Consider the following 20,224-nt stretch of genomic DNA (forward strand, 5'->3'; position numbering starts at 1 on the left):
ATAATGTTAGACTTATTTTTTATGCTATGTTGTTGGCACGTCGAGAGATTTGTAAACTGTGGGTCTCACCACTTAGCCCCACTTTATTAGACTGGGTTTTAGCTATGAGGTATATGGCTAAGCTTGATTTATTAGACCGATCTAAGAGAAATAGAGGATTTTGGATACCCTTCCTGCTAAATTTTGGTTAAAGTTAAGTTTATGTTAAGTCCAATGATTAAGCCCGTGCCTGTCTCGCTGGTATTTGAGCTATCCCAGGACGATAAAGAAAGTTGGTGGAGGACATACATCTTGGGTCAGGAGGGGAAGAAGGATAAGTTAGAGGAAGGCCAGGCCCAAAAATATGTGTTGTCTATGCCCCATCACTCTAAATCCAGCATAAGAGATAAACAACAGCCCAGTGGTGGATTAGAGAGAAGAATGGGCGGCAAGACGGCAAATGAGGATTAAAAAAAAGAAAAAAAAAAAAACAAAAAAAAAAAACATCAATTCTGGTTCGTGCATAATTGAAGTTTTCACCAGGACAAAAGTTCAAACCTAATGACAAAAGTTGTTGTTCTGCTTTGGTAAGAACTACGTTGGTCAGGTTGATAACAGTATTGCCTAGTTGCGTTTCTTCTTTCTCCAAAAGTTTTCTTTTTTGTGGCGGTTTTTGAACCTTTTGCGCTGCTCTCTTCGGCGCTTATTCCTATGTTTGCATCTTGCTTTTTTTGTGTCCTCGGACGCAATGTTTTGAGTCTCTCTTCGACTAAAAAAATCGAGCTCCTAACTCATATTTAGGATTGGTCGTTTGTAGGAGATAGTTTCCCCTGATGCACTTGAAATGCTCGAACCACTGGTTATTGACACAGTACCATTGGAAGCATCTTCATTGGCACTTTCAGCTTGTTCTGCATTCTTGGTGGCGGTCGAAGTTTTATCACAGTATTGTTTACTCTTGGCCAAGTCATATTTTCTAGAAAACGTGAAAATTTGGCCGTTTTCATAGTCGGCCAAGTCCCTAGCAAATTTGTGGGCTTTTCTCGCCTTGATTTTGTCCTCGTGTTTTTTGAGTCTTATATATATATATATATATATATATATATATATATTACCTACTGGCGGTCACCAGTAGGTAGTTATAGTTAGGACCTAGTTTCCATAGGAAATCCACAACATTCTATGTGGTATAACTTTGGCGCTGGTGGACGAATCTGTGCGAATTTCTCCTTAAAATGGCCTGCTCAGCTCCGCTCCTTCCCTGAAAGTTTGGGGGTGATTCATCAAGTGGGGGGCAAGAAAAAAGGGGGGGTCCCAAAACCTGTTTTCCTCATGCCATTTTCCATAAATGATGTAAATCCATTCAGTAGTTCCTGAGAAAATTACAAATAAAATCATAGTGATATCTAGAGACGAAGTACTGCACGCGTACGGAGATCCGTTCTATTACGAGCACGAGCTGCATGCTGATTGCATGTCAACTGTCTGTCAACACTCGAAACCAGGAAGTGTTGGCGGCCATCTTGTGCCTCGGTAGAACTGAGTCAGAAGAAAACAGTAAAACAAAGTTGAAAAATTAGGAAAGGTTGCTGGGTAGAAATATCCTGACTCTGTAGGCCTGTTGAGGGGGTCCCATATGGATCATTAGGTCCAAATTTTATTATTTGTTTTTTAAATAGGAAATCGCGGGGTACGTGTATCGTACGCGTACGCGGTGGAAAAGGAAAAACAAAAGTAGAAGTCCGTTTTAGGTGGGCCAAATCCCGGGGGCTATTTTTTTACCATAATGGGCGGCTTGTAAGGTCTCTGGAGTCCCGGGGAATGGCACTCCCAGGTGTTTCATTTTGAAGTTTGTGGGGGGCCTACGGCTGCCCTCCCCATAGCCACGGGGACCGTTACCTCCTCGGGGCGTTTTTTTTTTTTTGAAGTATGTTTTCAGCTGCCCCTTTCTGCCCCTCCCCCTATGCATACAGTAAGTGTACCGAAAACCGTACAATTATTAGCATGAGCTGCAGTTTAATAGGATGTTTACTGTGTGTCAACACTGCAAACCAGGAAGTGTTGGCAGCCATCTTGTGCCTCAGTAGAACCGAGTGACAAGAAAACAGTAAAAAAATGTTGAAAAATAAGGAAATAGGGCTGGGTAGAAATATCTTGACCCTCTAGGCCTGGTCAGGGGGTCCTACATAGATCTTTAGGTCGCAATTTTTAATTTAAAAAAAAAAAAAAATTTGGGGTACGTGTATCGTATGCGTACCCGGCAGAAAAGGAAAAAAAACAGAAGTCTGTTCCATTTTTAATTAGCCCCCGGGGGGGGCCAAGACCAGGGGGCTCGTTTTTTCCATGAAGGGGGGCTTGAAAGGCCCTCAAAGCCCTGGGAACGCCACCTTCCGGGGTTTTAATTTGAAGTATGGGGGGCTCATGGCCCCACCTTGTAGCCCCTGGGACTGCCACTCCCCCAAACTTCTCCAGGGGCCTTGTTCTGCCATCGTCCTGTATAGGCTCCCACCAGCTGCCCGTGCAGTTTTATGGACCTGACAATGAGTTCTACAGCGTAGTGCCTTTGCAGTGTCCTTAGCCTTTTTGTTGTTTTGTTGACTTACCAGTTTGTGTTCAAGATTCATCGTCTTATTTGTGTAGCTTTCCTTTGTGTATGTTTTGTGTATTTTCTTTTGTATCTGAGTTTGTTTATTCAGTGCTTTATCCAGTGTTCTGAACATAGCAGTACATCTGTAGACATGTAGTTTACTCCTTTCCTTTCTCTCCCTCCACCCTAATTGACAACGTAATGGGGGAGTGAAAGTAAGGCACTGCTGTCTTCCCTGTTTTAAGTTTACAACACAGTAGGTAAGACACAGGTTAAGAAACCCATCCTCTACCACTCTTGGACCCTTTTGGTTCTTGTTGTCACTTTGTTTGCTATGTCTTAAGTATTTAATCTTTGCACTTGACCGTGGTCCTTCTACAGTGTATTATTTTATCTGGTCTTGCCCATTCTGTGTGGTGTTATCGTCAACACTTATTGCACATTATAGAATTCCTTGAGTGTACCCACTTTTAAAACGTCCACACTGGGTATTGTACTTGGAGATTTTGGACCACCTTTTTCATCCATTCTTGCATCTTGAGATGTAAGTTCTTACCTGTGTTCTTCACTTCTTACTTTACCCTTTTAAATAGTCAAATGTTCTCGGAAAGATATTACTAATTCTTATCATCGAAAAAGTAACAAGTTTCTAAAATCATTTTATATGTTAGTTGTGTATGTTATCCTAATACCCAACATTCCATTGAGATGCTTTGTACCATTATGTAATGTGCTTTAGTTGCAGTGTTCTATCTTGTTTTGGTTTGTATGCGATTATAATGAAAGGTAACATATTCTTGTTTATGCTAAGTAAAGCACTTGACACAATGCATAGTGACACTGTATTTATTGTATTTATTTTTAAATGTTTTCAAAATAATATACACTCAAGTACAAAATATGCTGATATTACAGTCAGGATAAAATGAAGTGTTTATGTTTTTGTTGAAGGACCTACAAAATAAGAAAAATAGTATGGAAAATCAACAAAACAAGTTGGAAGACAGTTTTTTTATAATTAATAACAGTGAAGTTATGAAAATAGTTGCAGTGTAGCTTAAGATATTGAACATGAGGATGAAAAAACTTTGTAACAACATCCAACAATAAAGAAATTGTGAAAATAGTTTCAATATATCACAAAAAGTCATTTCACTTCACTGAGAACATGTTTCTTTTCTATTGACAGATTTTATATCTTAACAATGGAAAATGTCACTTACACAGTAAGCATTTCTTTTTGGCATGTAGTGCTGTGGATTTAGATGCTTTTCATAGTCCTGCCATGCCGTGTTGTGTTTGGCCGAGGTAGTAGCTATAACAAAAAGGCTTGATAAAGGGCCTCGACTTTGAATCAGATTGTGAAACTCAAGAATAATTGATGACCCCTGTTAAAAAAAGCAGCAAGTAGGTGTGTGTATGTGTAGATGATGTGTTGATTGAGTGGAAGATTAATAACGTAAAAAATAAGTAAGGCTACAAGTGTGCAAATTACCCACTGCCTTCGGACGGGGTAGTAGCTACAACAAAAAGGCCCGATAAAGGGTCTTGACTTTGAATCAGAATATGAAATTCAAGAATAATTGATAACCCCAGCCAAGAAAGGCAGCAAGTGTGCATATTTCTTACTGCCTTCGGCCGGGGTAGGTATTACAAAAAAAAGGTGCAATAAAGGGCCTGCACTTTGAATATTGATATGAAATAGAAGAATAGTTGATAACCATAGCCAAGAAAGGCAGCAAGTAGGTGGGTGTACGTGTAGATGATGTGTTGATTGAGTGGAAGATGAATAAGGTAAACAGTAAGAAAGGCTGCCGAAATCCAAGAATAATTGATAACTCCAGCCAAGATAGGTAGCAAGTGTGCAAATGTCGGCCGTGGTAGTTGTTACAAGAAAAATGTTTGATAAAGGGCCTGCACTTTGAATACGGATATGAAATAGAAGAATAGTTGATAACCATTGCCAAGAAAGGCAGCAAGTAGGTGTGTGTATGTGTAGATGATGTGTTGATTGAGCGGAAGATAAATAAGGTAAAAAGTAAGAAAGGCTGCAGACGTGCAAAGTAACCACTGCCTTATCAGGGAAGTAGATCTTTGGATACCCAGCTCATTACACAGACTGTGCATCACAAGAAAGGTTGCAAGTGTCGAAATTAACCACTGCCCTTCACGGGAAGTAGTTACCAAGAAGGCTGAATAAAGGGCCTGCATTTTGAATTTGAATTATTTGAAGAATAATTGATAACCCTAGCCAAGAAAGGCAGCAAGTGTGCAAATTTCTCACTGCCTTGGGACAGGGTAGTAGCTACAACAAAAAGTCTCGATAAAGGGCCTACACTTTGAATACAGATATAAAACAGAGGAATAGTTTATAACCATAGCCAAGAAATATAGCAAGTAGGTGTGTGTATGTGTAGATGATGTGTCGATTGAGTTGAAGATGAATAATGTAAAAAATAAGAAAGGTTGTAAGTGTGCTAATTACACACTGCCATTCAAGGGTAGTAGTTACCAAGACGGCTCAATAAAGGGCCTGTAATTTGAATTTGTATTACAAGAAGAAGAATTGATAACCCCAGCCAAGAAAGGCAGCAAGTTGCAAATTTCCCACTGCCTTCGGCCGGGGTAGTAGCTACAACAAAAAGACTCGATAAAGGGCCTGCACTTTGAATACAAATATGAAATTCAAGAATAGTTGAGATGAATAATGTAAAAAATAGGTAATCCTGCAAGTGTGCAAATTATCCCCTGCCTTTAGCTGGGGAAGTAGTTAAAACAAAAAGGCTCGATAAAGAGCCATGAGTTTGAATCAGAATATGAAATTCAAGAATAATTGATAACCCCAGCCAAGAAAGGCAGCAAGTGTGCAAATTTCCCACTGCCTTCGGCCGGGGTAGTAGCTACAACAAAAAGGCTCAATAAAGGGCCTGCACTTTGAATAGGAATATGAAATTGAACAATAATTGATAACCCCTGTCAAAAAAAGGCAGCAAGTAGGTGTGTGTATGTGTGGATGATGTGTTTATTGAGTGGAATATGGATACAGTGAAAAATAACAAAGGCAGCAGACGTGCACACTACCCACTGCCTTGTCAGGGAAGTGGATATTTGGATTTCCAGTCCATTACACAGAGTGGAAGTTGGATTCCGCAGTGAGAGTCTAGAGAAACGGCTACCACATTTAAGTAAGCAAGCAAGTGCATTAAGTATACAATCCCTACACTGGGTGGTAGGGTGAAAAATATCAATATTGACTCCTTTCCAGGGTCTGTCATTTGAATTTCAAAATTACTTGCCAATTGCACTAACTCTTGAGTGACTGACACAGATCCGGCACCCAAGACTGTACAAAGTGCTCTCACTCAAGGAGTCATTAAATATAATGGGGTAACCCAGTGACCCTCAGAACCTGGGTATTACGTGGTATGCAAATAGTGGTTCTGTCGGATTATACTCAATCTCTTTGCTCAATAGCTACTTGGCTCAGTATTTTTTCATATATACTTTTTCTTAAAAAACATGGAAATACTTTTAAGAACAATGCACCCACCAAACGTTTTTTTCTGTAAGCAAAGTTGTAATTATTCAGTCACTTTGCAAAGCTTTTTTTTCTTTTTTCGACATTAAAAGATCGGTTGTCCATACAAATCGAAAATGTAATGACAATAAATAAGTGCTGCAGTGAATAAACATGATCTGTGACTAATGGTGACTGTTATAGTGATACAGTTTCGTGGAAATGCAATTAGAAACACAGGTCCAGCAATAACTTCAAATTCCTCAATCTGTATAGTAATTCATATTTTTCTGTTGAGATGCAGTGAGGACCAATTGATGGATTAGCGTTGACGTTTCGACCCAGCGGTATGGTGCTGGTTTATTAGCAACCGTTTCGGGTCTTCATCAGGACAAAAGGGGGACAACCTAAAATTAGATAAAAGGTGCCTGTTTTAGTGATGGGTGTGTGCATGACTAATCCAAACATGGAGAAGCACGACGGGACTTGCTCACCTTTAAGGAAAGAGACTGAGGTGTCTTACTCTTGACCTCCGTGGGATGATTATTCTCTCCTATATTGAAGCGTGGTATCTGTAGATTATTAATAATATTTAGTACCAGCTCTGCATGTTATTTAAAAAAGGGGGGGAAGGGGTGAACACTCGGTTCATCGGAAAACATACCTTCGTAAAAGAATTTATCACCGTCCGGTGACAAATTCGGGTTTGAAGTGCCGCAGCGGCGATCACCTAAACAATGAAAATCTCCACTTTCTTAATTAAATACGTAACAACTGTATTATAAAATTCAAGAATATTTGATAACCCTAGCCAAGAGAGACAGCAAGTGTACAAATTTCTTACTGCCTTCGGTCGGGGTAGTTGTTACAATAAAAAAGGCTTGATAAAGGGCCTGTACTTTGAATACGAATATGAAATAGAAGAATAGTTGATAATCGTAGCCAAGAAAAGTAGCAATTAGGTGAGTGTGCGTGTAGATGATGTGTTGATTGAGTGGAAGATGAATTATGTCAAAAATAAGAAAGGCTGCAAGTGTGCAAATTAATCACTAGCTTTAGCCGTGGAAGTAGTTACAACAAAAAGGCTAGATAGAGGGTCTTGACTTTGAATCAGAATATCAAATTGAACAATCGTTCATAACCTATGCAAATAAAGGCAGCAAATGCGCGCATTTCGCACAGCCTTCTGCCGGGGTAGTATGTAATTGAAAAAGGCTTGATAAAGGGCCTTGACTTTGAATCAGAATATCAAATTGAACAATAATTGATAACTCCAGCCAAGAATGGCAGCAAGTGTGCAAATTTCCCACTGCCTTCGGACGGGGTAGTTCTTACAACAAAAAAGCTTGATACATGTGTAATGACTGATGTTGAGGACCACGATGATCCTGTTTCTTATTTTTGATGAGGTTGATGGACTATTTCACGTAACAAAAAGGTTCATCCCAATAAATGCATAGAAATTTAAGTTTACCACAATCAAGATTAATATGTGAGTATGGACTGGTTGCCGAAGATGCTGTTGCAGCAGTTGATGTGCTTGGTGCAACAGCAGGTGGGTTGCCCTTCAATCTTTGTGGTGCAGCTCAGGGAAAGTTGTTGGGGTGCAAGTCCTTTATGTGTCGCATTAGATTTGCTGTGCTAAAGAAGTATTTTTTGTATGGATCACCCTTTGAAAGAGTTGTTTGGCAAAGTTTATAGATTACTTTTGGAGCATTAACCTTTGGCTGGAGTAGTAGCTATGACAAAAAGGCTTGATAAAGGGCCTTGATGTTCAATCAGAATATGAAATTGAGGAATAATTGATAATCCCAGCCAAGAAAGGCAGCAAGTGTGCATCTAAAGCAACAATGTTCTGTGGAGTGTGCGATGAGTTGTGGTCCAAGCAGGATGCATTGGTAGTACAGTCTTTAAAATCAAGTTTTCTAATAAATATTGGTTGTCTATTCACAGAAGTAAGTTGAAGTATATCTCCAAAAAGTATGATATATTTGTTTCTAAATAAGTCATCTCATTCAATACGGTCAGGTGGTGATGATTTGTGGTGCACTGAGTTAGTGATACCTTTGGCCCTGAGCTTGAACGTACCCTGTGATGATGTGTGGTCAGGGCGGGAGGTACAGTAATTGAAGTAATGTCTTTTGTTGATTTAATTCTGAATCAATTCAATTTAAAAGGGACAGTATGTCTCACTTTGACATAAAACTTTTCACTCTTCTTTGTGACGATCTATGTTGCACTGAGTAAGAAGTATCTTTGCGCTGAGCTTGTATGTTCCCTGTGCAGTGTAGATTGAAGGCAGTTGTTAACAGACATAGACAAATGGTTTTTGTCACTTATTTAAACAAAATGTGAACACATATAGTGAAATTGTGTCTGCATTAAATAAATGAAGGCTGCATTTCCTACTGTTCAAACTTTAAGAAAATCTGAGGACATTGTGCAAATGTCTCTGTTTTAAGTAAATCAAGATTGTATTGAATGCTTTCTGTAGTGCTGGCGCTCTTGGTATCTAGTTGTGAACTCCACTGAGCGCAGAATTGATTGAAGGCACTTCTCAGCACACATACTGAAGAGAAATGTACTTGCAAAACTGAATTGAAGTTGTTAACCCTGCTGTCCGTAATGTAGATCGAAGGTACTAATCAACACAAACATCGATGAATGCTATTTTGTACAGTTAACAGAATCTGAGGACACAGTACAATTGTCTATGCCTTAAGTAAAGCAAGGCTGGATTTAATGCTGTCCTTAATGTAGAAGGAAAGCTGAATTCAAGTTGTGAACCCTGCTGTCTGCAGTGTAGATTGAAGGCTCTTGTGAGCACAGTTATAGATGAATGCTATTTGTGACATTCTTTTACAAAATCGGAAGACATAGAATCCATTAGTCTCTACCTTAAATGAAGCAAGGCTGGATTGAATGTGTTCTGTAGTAGTGGAGCTCCTGCTATCAAGTTCAGAACTCTACTGACTGCAGAATAGATTGAAGGTAGTTGTCAGCACAGATATTGAAGACAAATTTAGTTCCAAAGCTGAGTACAAGCTGTGAACCCTGCTGTCTGCAGTATAGATTGAAGGCAGTTGTTGACACAAAGATCGATGAATGCTATTTTGTTACAGTTAACAGAATCTGAGGACATAGTACAACTATCTCTGTCTTAAATAAAGCAAGGCTGGATTCAATGTTGTCCTTAGTGAGGATGGAAAGGTGAATTCAAGTTGTGAAACCTGCTGTCCGCAATGTAGATTGAACGGTTTAGTGAGCACAGTTATAGAAGAATGCTATTTGTCACATTCTTTTACAAAATCAGAAGACACAGAATCCATTAGTCTCTACAGTAAATAAAAGAAGGCTGGATTCAATGTTTTCTGTAGTACTTATGTGCTCATAGTACGAAGAGGTAAACTCTGTTGTTCGTAGTGTACATTTGAAGGTAGTACTTAGTACAGACATTGAGGAATGTTTCTTGTGCCACCCATTAATAAAATTGTCTCTGCCTTACATAAATGAAGGCTAGTTTGAATGCTGTCCATAGTGTAGATGGAAAGCTGAATTCAAGTTGTGAACCCTGCTATCCGTAGTGTAGATCGAAGGCAGTAGTTGACACAGACATGGAGGAATGCTTTTTGTCACTTATTTAAACAAAACCTGAAGACATACAGTAGAAATATCTCTAAATTAAACAAATGAAGGCTGAACTTCCTACTGTTCAAACTTTAAGAAAATCTGAGGACATTGTGAAATTGTCTCTGTTTTAAATAAATCAAGATTGTATTGAATGTTTTCTGTAGTGCTGGCGCTGTTGGCATCTAGTAAGTATGGGCGGAAAATTCGTTCAGCTCACGAATTTGCAGATTTTCTGCGATTTCGCGATCCGCGAATCCAGCGAAATCGCGACAAAATCCGCGAATTCGTGAGCAGGACGAATTTTGCTCAGGAAGCACTTACAGGGTTACAGCAGGTGCCCAAGTTGAAGCTAATTTCTTCGTAACCATTTACAAAATGGTTACAAAGAAATTAACTTCAACTTGGGCACCTGCTGTAACCCTATAAGTGCTTCCTGAGCTGCGCCTCCTTGCCTACTTGCAGATATTCTCTGACCCTGCTCTGACCCTCGAAGCAGGGTCAGAGAATAGTTACAAGTAGACAACGAGGCTCCTGCAGGAAGCACTTACAGATATAGATAAAGCAGGTGCCTGAGTTGAAGGTCAAATTCAGTAACTCTTTAATCAGCCCAAAAAAAATTTGTGTTTTGTCGAGGCTGGGCAGGTGCGTGTTCTCCCCATATCTACAGTTGAAAATTAGCTATGATGCTTGATGGAGGCCTTCGCATCCTTGACTTTCATGAGCTCTATCCCCGTGCAGTTCCTGTGACCATGAGCTTCTTTCTCCCTGGATCTGTTGCTCTGATCGATGCCTGTCCTTTTATACACACAAGAGGAATGTGAACTCACATAGAAGCGCATCCGTTTGCCCCCCCACACACTGTTAGGACACTGATTGGAGCTCCGCAGCAGATTACGGCATAGTCTCGCCCAAGGAACTACAAGACCCAGAACAATCCCCACCCAGAACTACATTACCCAGAGGGCCAAGCAAGGAGCATGCGCAGATCGCGCCACCATAAAACAGACCCGGAAGACAGCAGACGGCGTCGGATATTCTGGGTTCAAGCCGAACAACCGCTTCGCCGAGGCTTCAAGAAAGGTGAGCTTTGGACTCCGGTTAGGGTTTAAGAAGCCAGATGCGCTGTTGCTGGAGTAGAGACAGAGAGACAGGACCGTCTCTATTGTTGCAAGCGCTCGGGACTCAGTTCCCCGTTGAACCTTGTCAGTCCCCGATCATGGTTATCGAGCGCTAGGGACTCTGTCCCCCTTGTGAACCTTGCCAGTCCCCGCTCGAGGGTTATCGAGCGCTAGGGACTCAGTCCCCAATGTAAACCTTGCCAGTCCCCGCTCGAGGGTTATTGAGCGCTAGGGACTCAGTCCCCCTTGTGAACCTTGCCAGTCCCCGCTCGAGGGTTATTGAGCGCTAGGGACTCCGTCCCCCATTTGAACCTTGTCAGTCCCCGCTCGAGGGAAATCGAGCGCTCGGGACTCAGTCCACCATTGAACTTGGCCAGGCACCGCTCGAGGGTTATCGAGTGCGAGGGACACAGACCCTCTTTTCCAATTGCCGGTCCCCGCTCGAGGGTTATCGAGTGAGAGGAACCAGGAATGATCAACGCTGGTTCTCCAACCCTACCTGTGAGGCCATACCATATCGGCCAGTGCATCCCGCGGTTTGCCCTCCGTTGGAGTGTGTCGGGACCGACACCAATGCGGAGGACAAATTGAAGAACCAACATCCTTGCTCTTATCTCGAGTGGCATTGTCGGCCACTGCTTAGCACAGTGTCCTCTGTTGGTGAATGCCGGGACCGGCATCCGTGCAGAGGACGGTTGGATCTACCATCACTACTCCTACACAGGGTGTCCACTCACTGTATCGTGTTATATGACGTTCCTTGTCTGGCATTACTGTGCGATAATAAAGAACTGGTTATCATAACACGGCCGGCCTGGTCTCTACTTGCGGTATCGACCAGGGCGATCAAGGGGGTGTTTGTGTTACCCAATCCTGAGGAAACCAAGGATTACACACACACATTAGTGGTGTGCACCGTCTTCCCGCCCTTTAGCCACTATGATGGACAGCTCACTCGAGGGACCCCGGCGCCCTTGAGCACAATGGCAAAGTTAATCTGCCCAAAATAAATTTGCGCTTTGTCGAGGCTGGGCAGGTGTGTGTTCTCCCCATATCTACCGTCGAAAATTAGCTATGATGCTTGATGGAGGCCTTTGCATCCTTGACTTTCACAAGCTCTGTCCGTGTGCAGTTCCTGTGACCATAAGCTTCTTTCTCCCTGGATCTGCTGCTCGATCGGTTCCTGTCCTTTTATACACACAAGAGGCATGTGAACTCGCATAGAAGCCCGCCCGTTTGCCCCCCCACACACACACTAGTGGTGTGCACCGTCTTCCCGCCCTTTAGCCACTATGATGGACAGCTCACTCGAAGGACCCCAGCACCCTTCGGCGCGATGGTAAAGTTAATCAGCCCCCCAAAAAAATGTGTTTTGTCCAGGCTGGGCAGGAGTGTGTTCTCCCCATATCTACCGTCAAAAATTAGCTATGATGCTTGATGGAGGCCTTTGCATCCCTGACTTTCACAGGCTCTATCCCCGTGCAGTTCCTGTGACCATGAGCTTCTTTCTCCCCGGATCTGCTGCTCTGATCGGTGCCTGTCCTTTTATACACACAAGAGGCATGTGAACTTGCATAGAAGCCCGCCCGTTTGCCCCCCCCACACACACTAGTGGTGGGCACCGTCTTCCCGCCCTTTAGCCACTATTATGGACAGCTCACTCGAGGGACCCCGGCGCCCTTCAGCGCGATGGCAAAGTTAATCAGCCCAAAAAAAGTGCATTTGTCGAGGCTGGGCAGGTGTGTGTTCTCCCCATATCTACTGTCGAAAATTAGCAATGATGCTTGATGGAGGCCTTTGCATCCTTGACTTTCACGAGCTCTATCCCCGTGCAGTTCCTGTGACCACAAGCTTCTTTCTCCCCGGATGTGCTGCTCTGATCGGTGCATGTCCTTTTATAGACACAAGAGGCATGTGAACTCGCATAGAAGCCCGCCCATTTGCCCCCCCACACACTGTTAAGACACTGATCGGAGCTCCGCAGCAGATTACGGCATAGTCTCGACCAAGGAACTACAAGACCCTGAACAATCCCCACCCAGAACTACATTACCCAGAGGGCCAAGCAAGGAGCATGCACAGATCACGCCACCATAAAACAGACCCGGAAGACAGCAGATGGCGTCGGATATTCTGGGTTGAAGCCGAACAACCGCTTTGCTGAGGCTTCAAGAAAGGTGAGCTTTGGACTCCGGTTAGGGTTTAAGAAGCCGGATGCGCTGTTGCCGGAGTAGAGACAGAGAGACAGGACCGTCTCTATTGTTGCAAGCGCTCGGGACTCCATCCCCCGTTCGTCCTTGTCAGTCCCCGCTCGAGGGTTATCGAGCGCTAGGGACTCAGTCCCCCTTGTGAACTATGCCAGTCCCCGCTCAAGGGTTATCAAGTTCTAGGGACTCAGTCTCCCTTTTTGAACCTTGCCAGTCCCCGCTCGAGGGTTATCGAGCGCTAGGGACTTCCTCCCCAATTTGAACCTTGTCAGTTCCCGCTCGAGGGAAATCGAGTGTGAGGGACACAGATCCTCTTTTCCCATTGCCGGTCCCCGCTTGAGGGTTATAGAGTGAGAAGAACCAGGAATGATCAACGCTGGTTCTCCAACCCTACCTGTGAGGCCATACCATATCGGCCAGTGCATCCCGCGGTTTGCCCTCCGTTGAAGTGTGTCGGGACCGACACCAATGCGGAGGACGAATTGCAGAACCAACATCCTTGCTCTTATCTCGAGTGGCATTGTCGGCCACTGCTTAGCACGGTGTCCTCTGTTGGTGAATGCCGGGACCGGCATTCGTGCAGAGGACGGTTGGATCTACCATCATTACTCCTGCACAGGGTGTCCACTCACTGTATCGTGTTGTATGACGTTCCTCGTCTGGCATTACTGTGGGATAATAAAGAGCTGGTTATCATAACTCGGCCGGTCTGGTCTTTACTTGCGGTATCTACCAGGGCAATCAAGGGGGTGTTCGTGTTACCCAATCCTGAGGAAACCAAGGATCACACACACGCACTAGTGGTGTGCACCGTCTTCCCGCCCTTTAGCCACTATGATGGACAGCTCACTCGAGGGACCCCGGCGCCCTTCAGCACAATGGCAAAGTTAATCAGCCCAAAAAAATTTGCGCTTTGTCGAGGCTGGGCAGGTGTGTGTTCTCCCCATATCTACCGTCGAAAATTAGCTATGATGCTTGATGGAGGCCTTTGCATCCTTGCATTTCACAAGCTCTATCCGCGTGCAGTTCCTGTGACCACAAGCTTTTTTCTCCCCGGATCTGCTGCTCTGATCGGTGCCTGTCCTTTTATTGACACAAGAGGCATGTGAACTCGCATAGAGGCCGCCCGTTTCCCCTCCCCACACACACTAGTGGTGTGCACCGTCTTCCCCCCCTTTAGCCACTATGATGGACAGCTCACTCAAGAGGCCCCGGCGCCCTTCAGCGTGATGGCAAAGTTAATCAGCCCAAAATAAATGTGCACTTTGTCGAGGCTGGGCAGGTGTGTGTTCTCCCCATATCTACAGTCGAAAATGAGCTATGATGCTTGATGGAGGCCTTTGCATCCTTGACTTTTACGAGCTCTATCCCCGTGCAGTTCCTGTGACCACGAGCTTCTTTCTCCCCGGATCCGCCGCTCTGATCGGTGCCTGTCCTTTTATACACACAAGAGGCATGTGAACTCACATAGAAGCCCCCCCGTTTGCCCCCCCACACACACTATTGGTGGTGCAAAATCGCAAAAATATCAGCGATTTCACAGGGAAATCTGCAAATTTGTGGATTTGTTTGCGAATTCGCGAACCGCTGATTTGCAAAATACGCCCATACTTTGTATCTAGTTGTCAACTCTACTGAGCACAGATTTGATGGAAGGCAGTTCTCAGCACACAAATTGAAGAGAAATTTACATGCAAAGCTGAATTGAAGTTGTGAAGTCTGCTGTTTGCAATGTGTATCGAAGGTAGTACTCGACACAAGCATCGATGAATGCTATTTTGTACAGTTAACAGAAACTGAGGACATAGTACAATTGTCTCTGCCTTAAATAAATTGAGACTAATATGTCATACTCTGTTTTAAGAATTTGCTGCATTCTTAAGTGCACAAAGGCCAGCATTTAGTTTGATACCATGATTACGTCATCAATAATGAGAAGTTTCACTTTCTTCAAGAGTCTTCCCAACAAGCTTCTCCATAAAGCTTGTGGTATTGCAATTTGTTGTCAGGCTCCACAGGTAGTATAAGTAAATGATGTAATGTAGCATTAGAAATGTTAACATTTAGTCATATTTTGAATATAAGGAATGTATTACAAAAATGTGACAAGCAAATGATGCTGATTATGGAACTATTCTACAAGATATAGGAATTGGAAAAATTAATGAACATGGCAAAGAAGTTTTACAGATAGGATTACTTTGCAATTTGTTTCCAAATGAAAAGATTGCTCCTGAGTATGTAGCTACTTTTAGAATAATTGACAACCCCAGTCAAGAAAGGCAGCAAGTGTCCAAATTTCCCACTGCCTTCGGCCGAGGTAGTAGCTACAACAAAAAGAATCCATTAAGGGTCTTGACTTTGGCTCACAATATGAAATTCAAGAATAATTGATAACCCCAACCTAGAAAGGCAGCAAGTATGCAAAGTTGTCACTGCCTTAGGCAGGGGTAGTTGATAGAACAAAGCAGCAAGTGTGCAAATTTCCCACTGCCTTCTGCCAGTGCAGTATCTACTTAAAAAAGGCTTGATAAAGGGACGTGAGTTTGAATCAGAATATAAAATTCAAGAGTAATTGATAACCCCAGCCAAGAAAGGCAGCAAGTGTGCAAATTTCTTACTGCCTTTGGACGGGATAGTAGGTACAACAAAATGGTTCAATAAAGGGTTTCGACTTTGAATCAGAATATGAAATTCAAGAATAATTGAAAACCCCAGCAAAGAAAGGCTGCAAGTGTGCAATTTTTTACTGCCTTCGGCTGGGGTAGTTGTTACAACAAAAAGGCTCGATAAAGGACCTGCAGCTTGAATACGAATATGAAATAGAATAGTTGATAACCATAGCCAAGAAAGGCATTGAGTAGGTGTGTGTATGTGTAGATGATGTGTTGATTGAGTGGAAGAAGAATAATGTAAAAAATGAGAAAGGCTGCAAGTCTGCAAGTTACCCACTGCCATTCACGGGTAGTAGTTACTGAGAAGGCTCAATAAAGGGCCTGCACTTTTAATTTGAATTACAAGAATAATAATTGATAACCCCAGTCAAGAAAGGTAGCAAGTGTGCAAATTTCCCACTGCCTTCGGAAGAGGTAGTAGCTACATCAAAAAGGCTCCATAAAGGGCTTGTGCTTTGAATGCGAATATAAAATAGAAGAATAGTTGATAACCTTAGCCAAGAAAGGCAGTAAGTAGGTGTATGTACGTGCAGATGATGTGTTGATTGAGTGGAAGATGAATAATGTAAAAAATAAGAAAGGCTGCAAAAGTATGCAAATTACCCAGTGCCTTTAGCCGGGGTAGTAGGTACAACAAAATGGCTCGATAAACGGTTTTGACTTTGAAATAGAATATGAAATTGGAGAACAATTGATAACCCCAACCAAGAAAGGCAGCAAGTGTGCAATTTTGTAACGCCTTTGGCTGGGGTAGTTGTTACAACAAACAGGCTTGATAAAGCGCCTGCACTTTGAATATGAATATGAAATAGAATAGTTGATAACCATAGCCAAGACAGGCAGCAAGTAAGTGTGTGTATGTGTAGATGATGTGTTCATTGAATGGAAGATTAATAAGGTAAAAAGTTAGAAAGGCTGCAGACGCGCAAAGTAACAACTGTCTTCTCAGGGAAGTACATCTTTGGATACCCAGCTCATTACATAGACTGTGCGTCACAAGAAAGGATGTAACTGTTTAAATTTTCCCACTGCTTTCAGCCAGGGTAGTTGTTACAACAAAAAGGCTCGAAATTAGTGGTATAACTATATCATAGATTCTATTGTCAGATGTCTACCTTAGTGACATGGAATTACCACTACTTTTTAGACTGCAATTGAACGATAATGTGTAGAGGAGCGGTGTTGCTTGTTGACCTTCAAAGAGGAGGAACATTTAAATTTATATTTCAACAGCTAAACAAAATAATTGCTCAATTTCAAAATGAAAATTAAGTAGGAATGTCAGAGGAAGTCCGGTCCAACTCTAAAAGGATTGTGCAAATCGTGACAGCTGAAAGAAGTGTGTCTCAACATTACTTTTTATGATAATCCGAACACAACACTAGATTGCAGGAGTGTGCAAATATCTAATTAGACATCTTGTATGCGATCATATGTTACTTAAAAACATACATTTTGTACATATCTAACCAGTAAAAGGTAAGTAGGATTTAAATTTGGTTTATTATATTCAAGGTGGAGTCATCTGCTGCATTCGAAACATTGGGCCTTTTGGGAAGATAATGAAAAGTAACTTGTTATTAACGTTGCATTGTTTAAAGGTCAATAGCTTTTTGAAATGAAAACTTTATATGTATTTACATGGTAAACATAGTGATCTCTCAAAACTTAGTGGAAACGTGGTAATGACTACATAACTTGGAAGGGTACATAGCCAGCTTTCCAAAATGGTGGACGTAACTCTAAAAAGAGCCTTGCAAATGCCTCAGTTATCTGAGACATACTAATATACACACTGTATCAGACAAATGTGAACTGGAGACTTAATGCATTCTAAAGACTCCAAGGGCTTATATCACTTAATTTCGATATTCTGCATTTACACTCATTGAGGGCACTTACCATTAACTTTTGCACGTATGTTGTTGAAGTATCTTGGTTGCAGACGGCACAATACTTTTCAACAGACTCTAAATGTAAAAAAAATGTACATTAGGACCTCATAACAGCAATGCTAACCATTAAAAACGTAGTTTGAAATATAGTATGCATGAGTCTAGCTGTTTTCAGATCCAGGATTAGAGACAATTACAACTGTTGCAAACATATTCAAATGGCTTCACTACAAACAAAATTGAAACTATAATGACAATATCTTACTATACAATGTTAAAAGGTAATGATATGTCTTTATCTATGAAAGATCTTGTATGAACAAACTAAATAAAGAAGAATCCAATGTTCAGGACAACACTAGAGTGTGAGACCGTATTTATCATTGAAATGTTAAAGTTCAATGTGATGACTCCATTAGGTTCATTGCTATTTTCAGTCTATAATTCCCCGGAAATATTACATTAGTAAAAATCTGGACAACTGGCTCCTGAGTTGGGTAGCATTCTGCCATCTGAAAACATAATAACAAATGTATATGTTGAGCCAAAGTTGAACCTGAATGTTAAAGCAATCATAGGTTTCAGAGTAGAGAATTTCCGAACACACATTGATAGGAAATTATTACTTAAAGATAAGTAACTGTAATAGGAATGAAAATATACATATATTTGGTGTTGAGAGACATATTTTTGAGAGGAAGGCATCGATTACTGAAATATATGAAAGCTTCTAAAGAGGAACCAACATGTACATCATATGGGCCGGGATGCCCGCCACCCCTCCCAACACCAATTCCCCATGGGAGGAGACAGACGCAGATTTGAACTTTTGGAAGGCGGGGGGGGCTCTCGACCCCCCCGGCCATATTTATTAAAATATGAAACAAAATTTAAAACTTTAAATTAAAACGTTTCATGAATCATGTACAAATTCAACTTCAATTACATCTTGATGACGACAGGTTTTCCAGGCTAACCTTAACAAATCTCTAATACAAAGGTTTCCTAGCCGAGTCTAGCATCCTGATAAATGCATTACATTTTGAATTTGTACAACCGAACATTAAGGGCCAACGGCAAGGTCTTAACCGGTGTCAGATCCCTATCACCAACTTCCTGCCCTCACGGTGTGAGTGGCGCATGCGCAGAGGACTTTACCCTCGCAGCCAGCTGTAACTTCCCTTGTCGTTGGGGCCCCCTTTCACTCGACGCCATCTTAAGGTCATCTGAGTTCGTGTGTGAGGTATCACAGCGTGGACTCCCCCCTTCCCCACACTCTCTTCCGCCGGAGCGGATATCCGGCCCCCGGGAAATTCGTGGGAGGGGCATATAGCCGTTTCACCCTGGGAGGGGCCTATGGCCGTCTCCCGCTAGGCGACCCATCCGTAGTGGGTGCCGCCCCCCCGTGGGAAGGGCCAATAGCCGCCTCCCCCTGGGCGCTCCCATCCATAATGGGTGGTGCCCCCCCTAGGGACCTTGAAATCACTGCTCACCGATCATGACCTTACTGCCGCAGGCCAGATTGTTGACCGACTATCTGGCCCCCCCACACCTCCTACAGGTCATTTCTCCTCAAACCCACTAGCCAAGCTACGAAGTCTCCTATCAGTAAGTCATTCCCAGCCCTGGACAGATGCACCCCATCACCCGAATAACAGTGATCGCCCCTGATACACCCATGCAAAATGCTTTGGATATGAGCAGAGCGAAACAGTTTCTCAATTTTGTTGTTGACCCTCTTTACTGAGTGGTTCAACGCTGTCATAGACAAACCCCCCACCATATTCTCCTGGGAATCATGTGGGACCAGGCAATCATACATCCCGGGATCCTTTTGGCTAACCAGCTAATTACAGACAGTATGTGCTCAACTAACACCCGTCTTCCCAGTCTCGCCAAGTCATTGCCCCCCACGTGCACTATGACTACAGATGGTGGTGACCTGTGCCGCCCTAAAATGTCCTCCACAAAATTTTGCAATCAGTCAATACAGAGGCCGCCCTTCCCATGGAAGGTCACTCTGAACCCATATTCCTCAGATGTGTGGATCGCATCACCTGCTTTGAATATGTCCCCGGCACGCCTCACGTATGAGTGGCCCACGACCCAGACCACTTGATCTCCATTCGGTGATCCCTTCCTGCTGGTCAGCTGATGCTGGGCCGATCCCAATTTCCACCCTGCGTCACAGGCTCGCGAAACTGTAATCCAAACAAAAGACAACAAGCGTGAGTGCATTTCATCAGTCTTTTACAAAATGTGCAGTCGCACATATCTCTTGAAACAATTCGAGGACCAACGGCCTAATTGTTTCACCTCGTCCGCCTGCAGACACGGAGCCGTAGCTTCCGTAGCGGCCCCTATTCTAAATGAATGGGTCCCAAAATCACACAGGTTCAAGCCCGCTGCTGCAATCGTAATTGCCAGCACCCTCTGAAATTGAAATCTTGTCAATGGGGTGCCATCCATATGTCTAAGCAGGGTCCCTGCCCATGTTGTCAACCTCTGTTTCAGGTAGGCCTCCACATGCCTCACTGGACAACCGGGATTCCCCCAGGCACGCTGCAACACCACACTGTTCCCCAGGGCCTCCTGTTCCGTTTTTGACCTGGCTAT

The 20,224-nt window shown here is 42.9% G+C and overlaps 1 protein-coding gene across 1 annotated transcript in view; it reads right to left on the reverse strand.

Moving 5' to 3' along the window:
* Window positions 1-19,899, reverse strand: part of LOC147703289 (uncharacterized) — a 51,608-nt gene extending 31,709 nt beyond the window's left edge. The window contains exons 1-2 of the transcript XR_015297290.1: window positions 19,666-19,899; window positions 17,616-17,683 (exon numbers count right to left, since the gene is read on the reverse strand). The gene's annotated coding sequence lies outside the window, so the exon portion shown is untranslated. The remainder of the gene's footprint in view (window positions 1-17,615; window positions 17,684-19,665) is intronic.
* Between the last annotated feature and the right edge of the window lie 325 nt (window positions 19,900-20,224).

This window comes from Lissotriton vulgaris, chromosome 7 (genome assembly GCF_964263255.1).
Source record: "Lissotriton vulgaris chromosome 7, aLisVul1.2, whole genome shotgun sequence".
Lineage (NCBI taxonomy): Eukaryota > Metazoa > Chordata > Amphibia > Caudata > Salamandridae > Lissotriton > Lissotriton vulgaris.